This window comes from Canis lupus, chromosome 17, assembly GCF_003254725.2.
Source record: "Canis lupus dingo isolate Sandy chromosome 17, ASM325472v2, whole genome shotgun sequence".
Taxonomy (NCBI): domain Eukaryota; kingdom Metazoa; phylum Chordata; class Mammalia; order Carnivora; family Canidae; genus Canis; species Canis lupus.
The window spans coordinates 60,415,987-60,431,487 of NC_064259.1; the positions used below are offsets into that span (position 1 = coordinate 60,415,987).

At 40.0% G+C, this 15,501-nt stretch overlaps 1 protein-coding gene across 5 annotated transcripts in view; it reads right to left on the minus strand.

The window, feature by feature from the left end:
* POGZ (pogo transposable element derived with ZNF domain) overlaps positions 1-15,265 on the minus strand; it is a 47,813-nt gene extending 32,548 nt beyond the window's left edge. For 2 of the 5 annotated variants that reach the window (XM_025453008.3, XM_025453007.3), the window contains exon 1: positions 14,939-15,258. The gene's annotated coding sequence lies outside the window, so the exon portion shown is untranslated. Of the gene's footprint in view, positions 1-12,523; positions 12,635-14,938 lie in introns of all 5 variants that reach the window. The other 3 variants (XM_035700956.2, XM_025453006.3, XM_025453005.3) reach the window with 3 other exon arrangements.
* Between the last annotated feature and the right edge of the window lie 236 nt (positions 15,266-15,501).

A 15,501-nucleotide genomic window follows, 5' to 3' on the forward strand; every position in this document is an offset into this window, starting at 1 on the left:
TTGCCTAACTTGATTTTAACTGGTTTCTAATATTCTATTTTAATTATTTCTGTCTTCCCAGACCAAAATCACAAAGGGGAGAAGATATGAAGAAGGAAAAAAAACATGTAAGGTATCAACTTAAATTTTTTAGTTTCAGACTTAACTTCTATATGTAAGATCATGCTAGCCAGAAACTGAATTAAAAAGCCAAATCCATATCACAGGCATTCCTTGAGCAAAGACTGCACAACACAAACATGTGTATTTTCAGTCTAGTTTCACTGAATAAGGTAATATTTTAAATTCAATTTGCCAACATATAATACACACTTTCTTTTTTCAGATTTTTTTTGAGAAAGCGAACGAGCCCATACACACACACACACACACACACACACACACACACACGAGCAGGGGACAGGGAAGGGGCAGAAGGCGAGGGAGAAGCAGGCTCCCCGTTGAGCAGGGAGCCCCATAGGGTCCTGTCCAGGGACTCTGGGATCATGACCTGAGCAGAAAGCAGGTGCTTAACCACTTAACCAACTGAGCCACCTAGGGGCCCCAACAACTTTTTTTTTTTTTAACTATTTGGTTTTATACCAGTTCTTTGCTGCGTAACTTTCTCAGAGCCCATAGCCAACAGATAACTAATGCATAAATATTAAACACCCAGCAGAAGGAATAGAACTGTGGATGTTAACTTCTACAGATGGTTCTCAAGCACCTTCTTTCAACTCTGACCAGCTGCAAGCAAACTCCCCATATATATATGCTGCACAATCTGTGGAGAACTTTCCTTCAGATTAAGTAGAGCTATCTGAATGCAAATTGTGGTTTTCAATGTCATGCCTGTGGATATTTTAATAGCATATCCAAACGGCTGGTCTTTTACCTCAACTATTTCCATATAATATTTTAAGAGACTGAGTGAACATTTTATTTTGTGAAGCAATGAATTGTAATAAGAACAATCAAAGCTTCAGGAAGCCCGGATGGCTCTGCCATTGAGCATCTGCCTTTGGCTCAGGTCCTGATCCCAGGATCTGGAATCAAGTCCCGCATCGGGCTTCTTGTGGGAAGCCTTCTTCTCCCTCTGCCTATGTCTCTGCCTCTCACTCTGTGTATGTAATAAATAAATCAATAAAATCTTAAAAAAAAAAAAAAAAAAAAAAAGAGGGCAGCCCTGGTGGCGCAGCGGTTTAGTGCCGCCTGCAGCCCGGGATGTGATCCTGGAGACCTGGGATCGAGTCCCACGTCGGGCTCCTTGCGTGGAGCCTGCTTCTCCCTCTGCTTGTGTCTCTGCCTGTGTGTGTGTGTGTGTGTGTGTCTCTCATGAATAAATAAATAAAATCTTAAAAAAAAAAAGAATAATCAGTTTCTTCCACTTGATCACAAAGTTAAACTATGCTAAATCCTATTTAAAAAGATATTCTAAGAAACAGAGTGGCAAGGGTAGATCTGAGAAGATGGCTAAGGAAAATGTTTGTGGCCTAACTACTTTTTATCAAGTGAGAGAGAAAAAGAACTCCCCAGGTATATGCTGTGGCAAGACAAACAATGTAAATTAAAAGATTCAAAATGGTGCTAACAGCATACTTCACCTACTTATATCCAGCATCTCACTGAAAACAAGTTTTTCAAATAGTCTTCAATTCTGACCTAAATTCTTATCTCTGAGCGTGATCATTCATTTTAGCATCTATAGTTTAGGATAAAAAAAATAAAATAAAAAAAAAACTATGTTGAAAAGATGGGACATACCACAATAGATACCAACCTAAATTAAATACTTCACAAACTTGAAAAATGCAAATTTAGCACCCTTCTTGCAGTTTCCCAGTTATGAAAAAGAAATCTTCATTAATATGATGAAATGCTATATTTAATCTATCTACCAAGATGCTCACAAAGAAACACCATCATTTTCTGTGGTCTTTCAAGTGATCTATGGCATATAGCCACCTTTCAACTATTTTTTATCAAAGATAGGAATTACTAAATATGCAGTACTACAATATATGGATCTCCCTAAACTATCATTCTACTAATGTTTAACCTCTTTCCATACCAAACCTTTAACTTAACTTCTCACAAAGAGAAAAAAACAAAAAACAAAACCTGGATGTTTTCCCATATCTTCTCTACTATTTTGCTGTTAAGGTGTATTCAGTCAGACTTACCAAACAAGTTGGAATTCAATTCTTACTCAATTTAGGGGCATTTTCATTTCTTCTAAATAACTACCAGGTAAAAATGTAAATTTCAGAAAATAAAGGCCAGCACGCAGTGAACACAGTGCCACATTCAAGAGGAAAACTTGGGATGGACAGCAAATTTGGGAAATCATACTATAACGAAGTAAAGGCGCAAACTTTCATCATATTACAAGTATGAATCTTTGAATCAAGACTGTCATGATTCTTTTCTATTTTAAAAATGATATAAATTCTACTTAAATACAAAAGTAGAGATGTATCCATCACCCAGCTTCAAAAATATTCAATCCAAAATTGTTCTTGTTTTATCTATGCTCCCTCTCCTTCATATTATTTTGAAGCTAATCCCTATTATATTCATAAATGTTTTGGTATGTAGCTCTAAAAGATAAAGACCTGGGATCCCTGGGTGGCGCAGCAGTTTGGCGCCTGCCTTTGGCCTAGGGCGCGATCCTGGAGACCCGGGATCGAATCCCACGTCGGGCTCCCGGTGCATGGAGCCCGCTTCTCCCTCTGCCTGTGTCTCTGCCTCTCTCTCTCTCTCTCTCTCTCTGTGACTATCATGAATAAATAAATAAAATCTTTAAAAAAAAAAAAATAAATAAATAAATAAATAAAATAAAAGATAAAGACCTGAAAGATTATATAACAAAACCAAAAATAACATTAAATGCCTAAAAACTGGTAGTCCCTTAATATCAATATTGAATTCAAATTCTCTCAAAAACCACACTTAAGTTTGTTTAATTCAAACAATCCTAATTCACAATCCAAATCATATATTATGATTATTTGATGTTTCTTAAGTCTCCTTTAATTTATAGGTCTTCATCTTTTTTCCCCTCTCCTGCAATTTATTTATTGAAGAACCAGCTCACCTCTTGTAGTTTCTACAACCTAGATATTGTTGACCACATATCCATAGCATTTACTATAATGCCTCTGTCTCCTGGATATCCTGAAACTGACAGTTGGATCTACTGGCATGATTAAATACAGGTTGAACTTTTTTCCCCAAAAACTACTCACAAAGATGGGGTTTTCTTCCACCAAGAGGCAACGCTCAAAAAAAAAAAAAAATAAAAAATAAAAAAAAAAATAAAAAAAAATAAAAAAAAAAAAAAGAGGCAACGCTCAATGTTGGATCTAGTCATTCTTTAAAAAAAAGAAAGGTTTTATTTATCTGATAGAGCAAGAGAGAGCGTGCATGCACATGCCCAAAGAGGAAGAGTGGCAGGTGGAGGGAGAAGCAGGTTCTCCACAGAGTAGAGAGCCTGATGCGGAGCTGGAACCCAGGACTCCCGGGATCATGACCTGAGCTGAAGGCAGATGCTTAACCAACTGACCCACCCAGGTGCCCCTGAATCTAGTCATTTTAAATCATTCCTTCTTCACTTATGAAGTGAAACAAAAAGCAGGGGTGCCTGGGTCACTCAGTGGGTTGTGTCTGACTCTCGATTTCAGCTCAGGTCATAATCACAGGGTCGTGGGATCCAGCCCCAGGTCTGTACTCAGCAGGGAGTCAGCTTAAGATTCTCTATCATATATCTCCTTCTGTCATCTGCGCCCCGCCCCCCCGCCATAACACTCTCTAAAAATAAAATAAATCTTTAAACTGAATTAAAAACAAAACAAAAAGCAAGGGTGCCTGGCTGGCTCAATCAGTGGAGCATGCAACCCTTGGTTTGAGGTCCTGAGTTCAAGCCCCATGCTGGACGCAGAGATTACTTTTTTAAAAATTTAAAAAACAATAATCCAAAACATATCTTATTATTTGATTACCCAGTGGTGGGTATTCCTTCTATCTTGATTCCTTCTATCTCATTAGCTTCTTTCCCTTTTTCAAAAGAATTCATAGCATTTCAAAGTGACCAATAAACTTGTTAAACTATCATTATGATATCATATTTTCTTTTTTGAGAGAGGAGAAAGGAGGGGCAGAGGGGGAGGGGAGAGAGAATCTTAAGCAGGGCTCAATCTCAAAACCCTCATATCATGACTTGAGCCAAAATCAAGAGCTGGATGCTTTACCAACTGAACCACCCAGGCACCCTTATGTAATATAATTTATGTGTTTTGAACAACTGCAGTTATTTTTACTTATACTCAAAAGTGTCCTATTTTGCCAGTGTAACTTCTTCAGTTAGCTCCCAAGTCCTTCTGACACAACCTTTAGTAGTATCTGATAAAATCCTTGCTATGATAGACAAGATGTTCTAGGCTCTTCTCATACATTTCCTGCCCCAGACCTAGAATCATCCATTTCTCTAAAGAGTCTGATTCCTTTTGGTGGGGAATGGTATTCCAAAACCAGTCTAGATGCTAGGGACCTTTCTGCTCATTTTAAATATAAAACTATCTCCTTATCAATCAAATGATTATTAGCCAGATATCCTCAATGTCACTCCTATGATACATGGAAGAAAAATTCCACATCTACAAAGAATATTTGTCTTAGGGCACCTGGGTTGCTCAGTGGTTGAGTGTCTGCCTTTGGCTCAGGTCGTGACCTTGGGGTCCTGGGGTTGAGTCCCACATTGGGCTCCTCCTGGGGAGCCTGCTTCTCCCTCTGCCTATGTCTCTGCCTCTGTTTCTCATGAATGAATAAATAAAATCTTAAAAATATATATTTGTCTTAGAAACTTAAAATTCTACTTTCTCGGGACGCCTGGGTGGCTCAGCAGTTGAGTGTCTGCCTTTGGCTCAGGGCAGGATCGCCAGATCCAGGATCGAGCCCCGCATCAGTCTCCCTGTGAGGAGAGCCTGCTTCTCCCTCTGCCTGTCTCTGCCTCTTTTCTCTCTGTGTCTCTCATGAATAAATAAATCTTAAAAAAAAAAATTCTACTTTGTCCTGAAATTCTTAAGATTTCTCATTCTTGTAACTTATGCTATTGAGCAAAAACTTTCCTATTACTTCCACTATTCCCCTATCCCAAATTCCTTTCCTTTCCCCTAAGAAGCAGCCTGGGTCATTTTCCCGATTGGCAGAATTTACATATACAGTTGATCCTTGAATAACGTAAGTTTGAACTGTGCAAGTCCACTTGTACAGATTTTTTTTTCAATAAATATACTGGATTCGTGACAATTTTAAAAAAACTTGAAGAACTATAGAGCCTAGAAATTTTGAAAAAATAAGAAAAAGTTAGCTCTATCATGAATACATAAAATATATGTTGATATTAGTTTATTTTACCATTTACTACCATAAAATATACACAAACCTATTATAAAAGGTCAAATTTATCAAAATTTACACACTTAGCGACTATATATGGTGCCATTTGCAGTTGAGGGAATGTAAACAAAGATGCAGTATTAAACAACTGCTTAAAATTAACTGTAGTATATACTGTACTACTGCAATAATTTTGTAGCCACTTCCTATTGCTATTGCAGGGAGATCAAGAGTATCCCAGTGCTCCCTTAAAACACCTCTTGAGCAGTTTGTCTCCCCAGTAAATTGTGTATCACAGTAAAAAGTAATCTCTCCCAATTCTCACTATTAGCAGTTACGTTTTTGGAAAGTCAAAAGTTATATGGAGATTTTTAACTGGGGGGGGGGGTGTCAGGTTGTTGATATTCCTAACATTCCCCCACACACTGTTCAAGGATCAACTGTAGTTAAAAAATTCTAAGGATGGGGCACCTGGGTGGCACGAATGCTTAACAGTATCTTGGTTTCAACTAGATTGTGATCTCATGAGATTGGGCCCTAAATCTGGCTCTGCGCTCCATGTGGAGTCTGCCTGGGATTCTCTCTCTCTCTGCCTCTACCTCTCCTGCTCATCTCTCTTTCAAATAAATAAAATCTTTAATGAAAAAAAAAAAAATTTTAAGGGGGGGGGCCTCGGTGGCTCAGTTGGTTAAACATCTGCCTTTGGCTCTGGTCATGATCCCAGGGTCCTGGGATAGAGCCCCACACAGGCTCCCTGCTGGGCAAGGAGTCTGCTCCTGCGTCTCTCTCTGCCCCTCCCCCTGCTTGTGCCCTCTTTCTTAATCACTCCCTCTCTCTCAAATAAATAAATAAAAATTTTAAAAATGACTATTAAAAATTTTAAGGACAAAGGTTAACAAAGAGGATGCATTTAGCTTAACCCCTTTAAATAACTGTTTTTGAAAGATCCTCTTTTCTTGAATGTTAAGATAAACATAGATCACTCACAGATAGCAAATAGCAATCTCTCAACTATTCCTAACAAAAACTATCCATACCATATAAGCTTATAGAGCTAATAAATAATAAATAAATAATAAAATAAAAATAAAAATAAAAAACTGGAGAGTTGGGGGAGGGTGATTAAAGCAAAAGGCCTACTTTGACTTATAAATGAAGAGATCATTTCTCCCTTCAATAAAATTTCCAACAGAGCTAAAATATTTCATCATATCCCACTATTCTCCAACACATACCAGGCACAGCCCAAGCTGTGCAGCCTATCTGCAGAAGACATTTGGGTTCAACAGCTGTACACAGGTTACATAAAGGGAAACCAAATCAGAGGACATTATATTAAGGAATCTTCACACATGCTAGTGGATTTTATCCAACCCAGTGATACTCAAAAATGGGAATCTGCCCCTTAGAAGACATTTGGAAATGTCTAGAGACAGTTTTGGTAGCCCTAACTACGAGTGGGGGTTGGGGATGGGTGCTACTGACATTTATCTAGTGGGTAGTGGCCAGGAGTGCTCTTAAGCCTCCTATAATGCACAGGTCAGCTAGGAATTTATCTGTTCTAAAACATCACTAGTGCCAAGATTGAGAGAATGTGATCAAACTGAATCCATGCTCTGAAGGGGAAAAATTTTAAAACCATCACTCACATTCTATGCATAAGCAACTGCCATTTCTTTATAAAATATTTATATTCTCAAAAACAAAGATGAGTAGAACAATTTTCCAATGAATTGTTCAGATAGTTACATTTTACAAAGTAAAAACATTTTTATAAAGATCTATATGCATCTGGTTTGTTTCACCTTATAATCATCTACCTGTGAAACTTGATTTTATCTTCATATTTACCTAACTTCTGTACCATTCTTCTTTTCGCCCAAGTATCTAATTTCTCTTCATAAAACAGGAGCATCATGATGTCAATTCTCTGAGATTATGGTTATTATCAGTATTGCTTGTAACCATATGTTGTTAGTATTGACTGCTGAATAATTTTGGTGAAAAGAATTTCCCAATTTCTAAATTTAATCTCCATTTCTAAAAAAAAAAAAAAATTTTTTAAGATTTATTTGGGGAGGAGGAGAGAGAGATTCTCAAGCAGACTCCCTGCCCAGCACAGAGCCCCATGTAGCACTGGATCCCAGGACTGAGATCATGACCCGAGCTGAAACCAAGAGTCAGATGTTCAACCAAGCTGCCCAGGTGCCCTAAAATTTCTGGTTTTGACCCCATCACAATCCCTCTGTGTGTTGCTTCTGCTAAGTATGTCAACCCTTCTTGCCTGTCCAACTTCCAAATCATTTTCTCAGAGGGCAGTGAACCAAAATGATACGAAGCAAAACTTTTTCTGCGTTTTCTCAGTCTTGTTATGTTTGAACTTTAAGTTATAGACGTAGCCTGGTATATCAAAAAACAAAGGTTATGACAGTACTTAAGTTTAAACAGAAAGATGTTGTGGCACCTGAGTGGCTCAGTCAGATAAGCTCAGGATCCCAGGGTCTTGGAATCAAGCCTCACATCAGGCTCCCTGCTCAGCAGGGATCCTGTTTGTCCCTCTCCCTCTCCCCTCCACTCCTGCAAGCTTTCCCTCAATTAAATAAACTTTTAATAAACAAATAATTAAATAGAAAAATATTAGCCAATAATCCAAACTCTGCCTGTCATCAACTGGTGTGTGGTATATTCTTTTGTAAACAACAAACAAGCCTTAATAATAATGTTTAACCTTAATCCAATCAAGCTTAACTTGCAGTTTGCAGGAAACAGCAAAAAAGGAATAAGTAGCACTATAAGGAAATAACAAGATAAATTCAGAAGGTGGGACATTCTATAAAGAAATAATCAGACAAGTGCAAAATGCAGAGCATTCTATAAAACTAGTAACATATTCTTTAAAACTGTAACAGACACACACACACACAGAGACCAAACTAAATTAAAAGAAACTGAAGAGACGTAACAAATATAACATGTGAACCTTTATTGGATTTTGGTTCATATAAAAGCTATGACATTTTGGGAACAACCTGGACATGTGAATATATGATTAGATACCAGATGACACTTGGGAATTACTTTTTATAATTTAAAATTTTAAATCTTTTTATTTTTTAAATTTCAATTCCAGGATAGTTCACATATCCTGTCAGTTTCAGGTATACAACATAGTAATTCAACAATTTCATACATTATTCAGTGCTCAAGGTTAAGTGTACTCTCAATCCCCTTCACTTATTTCACTGATTCCCACCACCACCAGCTAGGAATTACTTTTTAAATTTTCTTAAAAAGAACAGTTACATTAGAGTTATATAGGAGAACATATTTATTCTTAGCAAATGCATGAAATATTTAGTGGAAGCATCATGACTGACTTTCAAGTGATTCAGCAAACATATGCGTATTTTGATGCTTTCTTCATAGACATTAGTACACTTAAAAAACGTTTTGTCTAGGTAATGGGTTCATTGTCAGTATTTCTTGTGTTCTTTCACTTTTACAAGCATGCAATTTTCTTAATAAAAAGTTGAGAAGATCTTTTTTTCAAATAGACTCTGAGAGAGTTACTTATCTTTTAAGATTTTATCCATTTATTCATGAGAGACATAGACAGAAAGGCAGAGACATAGGCAGAGGGAGAAGCAGGCTCCCTGTGGGAAGCCTGATGCGGGATTCCATCCCAGGATCCAGGATCACAAACCAAGCCAAAGGCAGAGGTCCAACCACTGAGCCACTCAGGTGCCCCAAAAGTTGAGAAGATCAGATGAATAAGGTCTGAGGATCTAATGTAAAACATGGTGACAATGATTGATAACACTATCATATACTTGAAATTTGCTCAAAGTAGAACTAAAATGTTCTCACACAAAAAATTAAATGTGAGGTGATGTGTTCATTAACTACATGGAGGGAATCCTTTCACAATGTACATGAAATCACCATAATGTACGCTTTAAATATCTTACATTTTATTTGTCAGTTATACGTTAATAAAGCTGAAATTTTTAAAAAGAGAAAAAAGTGGTAAAACCTACCTATTCATATTTTGCTTGTGATATTTGCATTACCATATTCTGCCATTATCTTTTTGTCACTTACTAAAACTGGTAGCCTCACTGATTGAATTTTCTGTTAATTTGTTCTTATTTCCAGGAGCAATTTTCATATAGACTGTATATACACACTTCTTAAGATGTACATGATAACTAAATAATGTTAGAAGACATGAGTCTAATAAGATGGATTATATAGGATTTCAAGGAGGTACTCTAAGAGGAGATGAACTTTGCCATCTTCCATTAATCCAATCCATTATTTGACATCTTGGTAACCTATCTGGTTTCTATATTTTATAGTAGTAATTATACTGACAACACAATTTTTGTGTACTTGGTAGGCTTTGCTCAACACTGCGACTCACACAGGTCTATCAGAATTCCCATAGCCTTTTAAGTCTTTGGCATTCATCTTTCCATCCATAATACTGGTATGCCAGATACACCTTCCTAGAGAAGTGAGTTGTATCTTAAGTGCTGGCAAATATGGTGGTCTATACTTAGGTCCTAGCTAGTCAGTAAAAGTCTACATATTGAAAAGCAATATATAAAGAGAATCTTTACAAACAACCTGTTATTTAAAAGCAACAGAAAGAATCCAGCAGATACACCTGTCAGTCTACATTTGAGATACTTAATGGCAGCAAATGTTTACCTATCCTCATTTCAAATAGTAATAGAAAACATGTTTTCTACCAAAACTCTCCAGATTTAGCTCTTGAAGCTTTGAATTTCTTTAATTTGGTCCTTTCATAGACATAAAGTAAATACCAGGAATGAAGAATTCAGAATTTAACATTTTTAATCCACTAGTACACAACCCGCCCATAAATCAAGATTAAAAAAAAATTGGAACATGAAAAGTATTTTAGAAAACAAAGAAAACATTTAAGAATACACTCTTATTCCAACATGAAAAATAAACAATCCTCAAAACCACTGGCATTTGATTTCAAGTTAATTCTATTTTGACTTAAAAAAAAAAAAAAAAAAAAAAACCACCTGTAAGAAGCTTTTATTTTCCCAGTCTTTTCGTGACCTATTTTGTCCCTTACAGAATATAACAGTTGTAAAATCTACATATAATATTCACAACCTGTTCTTAAATAGTGTTAATAATCTAATACTCCCAAATGCAAAATATTTTCATGTTACCAGAGAGCAAATCTATCAAGAAGCACCTGGATACAAGTTATGTGCTCTTTACTAAAAACCATTAAAATAAAAAGTAAGTTCCCTATTTTTAAACAGTTAAATATTCAGGATTCTCTTTCCAAAGAAAAGCTTTTCTTTACTAACAGTTGTTATGTTACCTAAATTCTAAATCTATTCCATCGATTTCATTTTTTGCTGAATACCAGTAATATGTTAGCCTATGTTTCCCTTTTCTCCTCCTGACTTACATGTAAAAATGGGTTTCTGTGGATATGGGTTTAATATTACAAACCAGAATGCCTAAGAATCAAAATCTTATTATACTGATATGACAAAGGCACGAATTAGCTCTAGGGTTTGTAATTTAAATCAGCAATCCTCACCCTCAACAAAAAGACATATACGTACAATAAAGACTGAAACATTACCTGGAATGTATTTTATTTTACCGTGATACTGCCAGACATTATTATATAATTTACACTCATCATCTTAATGAATTCTCACAGTTGTATGTAATAAGTACTACATTTTACAAATGAGATTTAAAAGGATGTTTAAAGAGATTCAGTAATTTTTTTTTTATTGGTGTTCAATTTACTAACATACAGAATAACCCCCAGTGCCCGTCACCCATTCACTCCCACCCCCCGCCCTCCTCCCCTTCCAACACCCCTAGTTCGTTTCCCAGAGTTAGCAGTCTTTACGTTCTGTCTCCCTTTCTGATATTTCCCACACATTTCTTCCTTCCCTTATATTCCCTTTCACTATTATTTATATTCCCCAAATGAATGAGAACATATAATGTTTGTCCTTCTCCGACTGGCTTACTTCACTCAGCGAGATTCAGTAACTTGACCAAGGTTATAGTTAGTTAAGAACTGTAATCCAGAGCCAAGATTCAAATCAACCTTTTTCTCTAGAATTCTTCCCCAAGCCACTGCCTCTTCCATTATTAACTTCAACTAACATTTTGTAAATTCTTCAGAGGTTCCTAAATGGAAGCAGATTAGGATGATCTCAAAAGTAGACGCATAGGACACACCAAGTCATTCCCAAATTTTTTGGTCTTGAGAACCCTTTACATTCTTAAAATTACTGAGGAACTCAGAGAGTTTTTATTTATATGGATTACATCTTTTGATATTTACCATATTAGACACTAAAACAAAAGTATTTATCAAGAGATCCCTGGGTGGCGCAGCAGTTTGGCGCCTGCCTTTGGCCCAGGGTGCGATCCTGGAGACCCGGGATCGAATCCCATGTCGGGCTCCCGGTGCATGGAGCCTGCTTCTCCCTCTGCCTGTGTCTCTGCCTCTCTCTCTCTCTCTCTCTCTGTGTGACTATCATAAATAAATTTTTTAAAAAAAGTATTTATCAATACAATTAACAATGAGGCATCAAGCTGACATAAATAACACTTTCAATTAAAAATTACTATTTTTCCCAAAAAGAGTAACCTTTTTTTTTTTTTTTAACATTTTTGCCTAAATTTAAGGTCTAGCTTAATAGAAAGCAGCTGGATTCTCATAGTGTTTATGCATTCAGTCTGTTGCTGTAGACTATCTGGCCTCACAGCAGGAAAAAGGAAAAGTATTCAAAAACCTTTTCAGACAGCTGTGTATATTGACACAATACTAAAACTCGACAAATGGTAGTTTCTTTTTTTTTTTTTTTAAGGTTTTTTTATTTATTCATGGGAGACACAGAGAGAGGTAGAGACATAGAGGGAGAAGCAAGCTCCTCACAGGGATCTCGATGTGGGACTCGATCCTTAAACTGGGATCATGCCCTGAGCCAAAGGCAGATGCTCAACCACTGAGCCACCCAGGCGTCCCCAAATGGTAGTTTCTTAAAGAAGAGTTGCATCTTGGAATCTGAATCCCTATCAATGAACTTTTCATATTTTATTACATTAAAATCCACTAGTGTACCTTGCATTCTGAAAGGATATTTACTTATGATGATTGTGAAATATCAGCATTGGTCGCTTGGAAAATATAGATTTACTGCGATGCCCATCCTCCAAATGTTGACATATTTCACTACAAATATAAATATAGAAAATATTTAAACTGTTAAACCTGAGATGTCAACTTTTGACAAATTCTAATTTTCACTCTCAAATTTTTATCATTGGTAACAAATACTGTCAATTGTTTCCTCAAAATAACATGCTCGCCTCGTTGTCAAGAAAATATAAGCGCAACCTTAAAGTGTGAAAAACTGTAGTTTGTCAGTTCTTGCAAGTGAAAATGCTGTTCCATGAAACAAGCAGCTCATAACTCAATCTCACAAGCGCTTTTCCTTATGAGAAGGACCGTACCTCCTTAGTCAGCAAAGTACTTTATGCATCCTTCCTATTCGATCAAAGATTCTTAAAACTTAAAAAAACCATGTACCCAAGGGTTGAGATTTAACAAAAATCATTTCTACTGTTTCATCAAGGCCATTTTCACACGGTGTTTCGTGTAACTGCCTTGCTTTGTGCTAACGGACCACCAGTTTTACTCAGCTTTGCTTTTTGGACCATCAGTGCAAATGTCACTGGAAGAAAGATAAATAGTGTCTTAGTATTTTCTACTTTGAAAATAGTTATGACCTCTCAGGTCCCCTGGAAGGCTCTGAATGATCCCCAGAGGTCAGTGGGTCACCTTTTCCAAGATTATATCACTGGTTCAAGGTTGGGGTGGAAACGAACAAAATCCTGTTCATCCCAAGAGTCTTCATCTTCTTAGTTCCTTTAGTTTGAGATACATCACCAACGTGACCGGTGTGTCATAACCGTAGTATAAGGGGAAGGAAATCAAGGATGTAATTTGCCATGAAATTGTTTTAAGATTGTATTTTGAGCACTTTTACGCTAAATCAACAGTTCTTTATGTGGCGGTTAAAATTTAGAGAAGATAGCACCACACACACCCTCCCCTTCCCACCTGAAAAGACTTGAGGACGAAGCCCCTAACACAGCACTTTCAGCAACCTCCAAGGTACTTTTTAGCTATCCCGAACTTAAAGATCTAGAGAACGAGTTCGAATTCAGAGTCCAACTCCCGGTCCCAAGAACAACACATCATGGTCTGGAAATTCAATGTTGTTCACCAAGGAGCAGCCCTCTCTGCCCCGCTCTTTCCCCTCCAACTAGATGGGGAAACTCCTTTGAAAGTAAAACTCCATTTCTGCAGGGTTTTGAACTGCAGTGGGAGGTGTCTAGAATGTAGAAGGCTGAGCTACAACCCGCAACAAGGTGGTGGTTCTGAGATGGTAAAATTGTCTTCCCGTGTGCATCTCAGAGAGGAGATGGGGCCAACTGACTTCCAAGCCTCTTCCCATCTCTTTTTCTGGGCTAAAGAAGACCCAAGACAAGTGAGCTGAGCTATGTCCACAGTTAGGAACAGCGTGGAGGAATCCCGCGTCTGGCGGGAGAGGAAAACAGGGTCAGTGGCAGAAAGGAGGGGAGGCAGGTGGATCAACGACATCAGTCCTCCCCAGGAGGTGCTGAGAATCTAGACAAAATAGTCCCCGGGAGGAACATGGCGCCCACCGCGGCAGGATATAATCAGCCGAAAGAAAGGTTTTCCGCCCCATTCCATTTTACAAATCACGGCGCCAACGCAGAGAAATTTTAGGGCCAAGGGAGGAGACTTGGTAAACTAACTGCAGCGCACTACGGCTTGGGAGGTACTAGTGGACCGAGCGGCGATTACGTAACACAAGGGAGCGGCACAGCGACCCCTCATTTTCCTCCTCGCGCCCGAACAGCGCCCCAGTCCTAGGGAGGCGGGAGGGCGCGGCGGGAGAAGCGAGCGCTCCCCCCGGGACGTCACCTCGGCGCGGCCTCGCCCCCCGCCCGCCGACTCGCAGCCGCCCGCCCCCGCCCCCTCCCCCTCCCCCTCCCCGCGGGCCACCGCCCGCCGCCCGCCCACTCTTCCGAGACGCCTCGCGCCCGGCGTGCGTGTGGACGTCGGTGTGTGCGGGGCCGTGGGGCGCGAGTGCGCGCGCGCGCGCCGCGGAGGACGCCGGGGGGCGGGGGGGCGGGGCGGGCAGGCAGGCAGGCAGGCAGGCAGGGTCCGCCCGGCCCAGACCGTCGCGCGGCTCCCGAGCTCCCGCGGCTCCGGGGGCGCACGCGCTCGCGAGCCGCGCCCCATGCCCGCCGCCGCCGCCCGGGCCGCGCTGCACTCGCGGGGAGCAGGGGCGCGCGCCACCGGGCCCCTGCCCCCACCCCCCGCGCCCCCGCCCCATCCCCCTCTCATTGTCTCGCCTCCGAGCGCCTCGCCGAGCGAAAAGATAACGGAACCCCCGGGAGAAGGGGGTGGGGAGAAAGAAGGCTCGCCCGCTCGCTTACTCACCTCCCGTGGTCGTCGCCGCCGGTAGTCTGACCCGAGGAAGGCGCCGTCGCCTTAAAGGGACCTCGCACCCGGCGCCGGGAGAAGGGGGTGGGAGCAGGGGAGGGGACGGGGGCTTGGGGAGACGGCTGAGAGGGAACCGTGGAGAGCGCGTCTCCCCGCGGGGGAAAGGAAACCTCCCTCGGGTTCCAGTGACTTGGGGTGGATTTTTTTCCCGAGGGGGGCGGGGGGGCCCCGAGGGAGGGGGTGGGGGGGCCAAGGAATGCGGCTCCGTGTACGGGAGCTGGCGCGGGGGAGAGAGACGCCGACTCCCCCCACCGACCCTCTCGCTCCGCGGAGGGATACGTCTCGTCACTTCCGCCCTCCCCCTCTCGTGGCCTCGCAATTGGCTGCGGCGTGGGACACGTCATGGGCTCATCCTAACCCCTGCCCGGGCTTCTTTTCCAGTCAAGTTTGTCTGGACCTGCAAATAAATAAATAAATAAATAAATAAATAAAAAACATTTAAGAAAAATGAAATAAGAATAATTAGCTTCAGAAGCAACAGCTAAATCTTGATGAGGAAA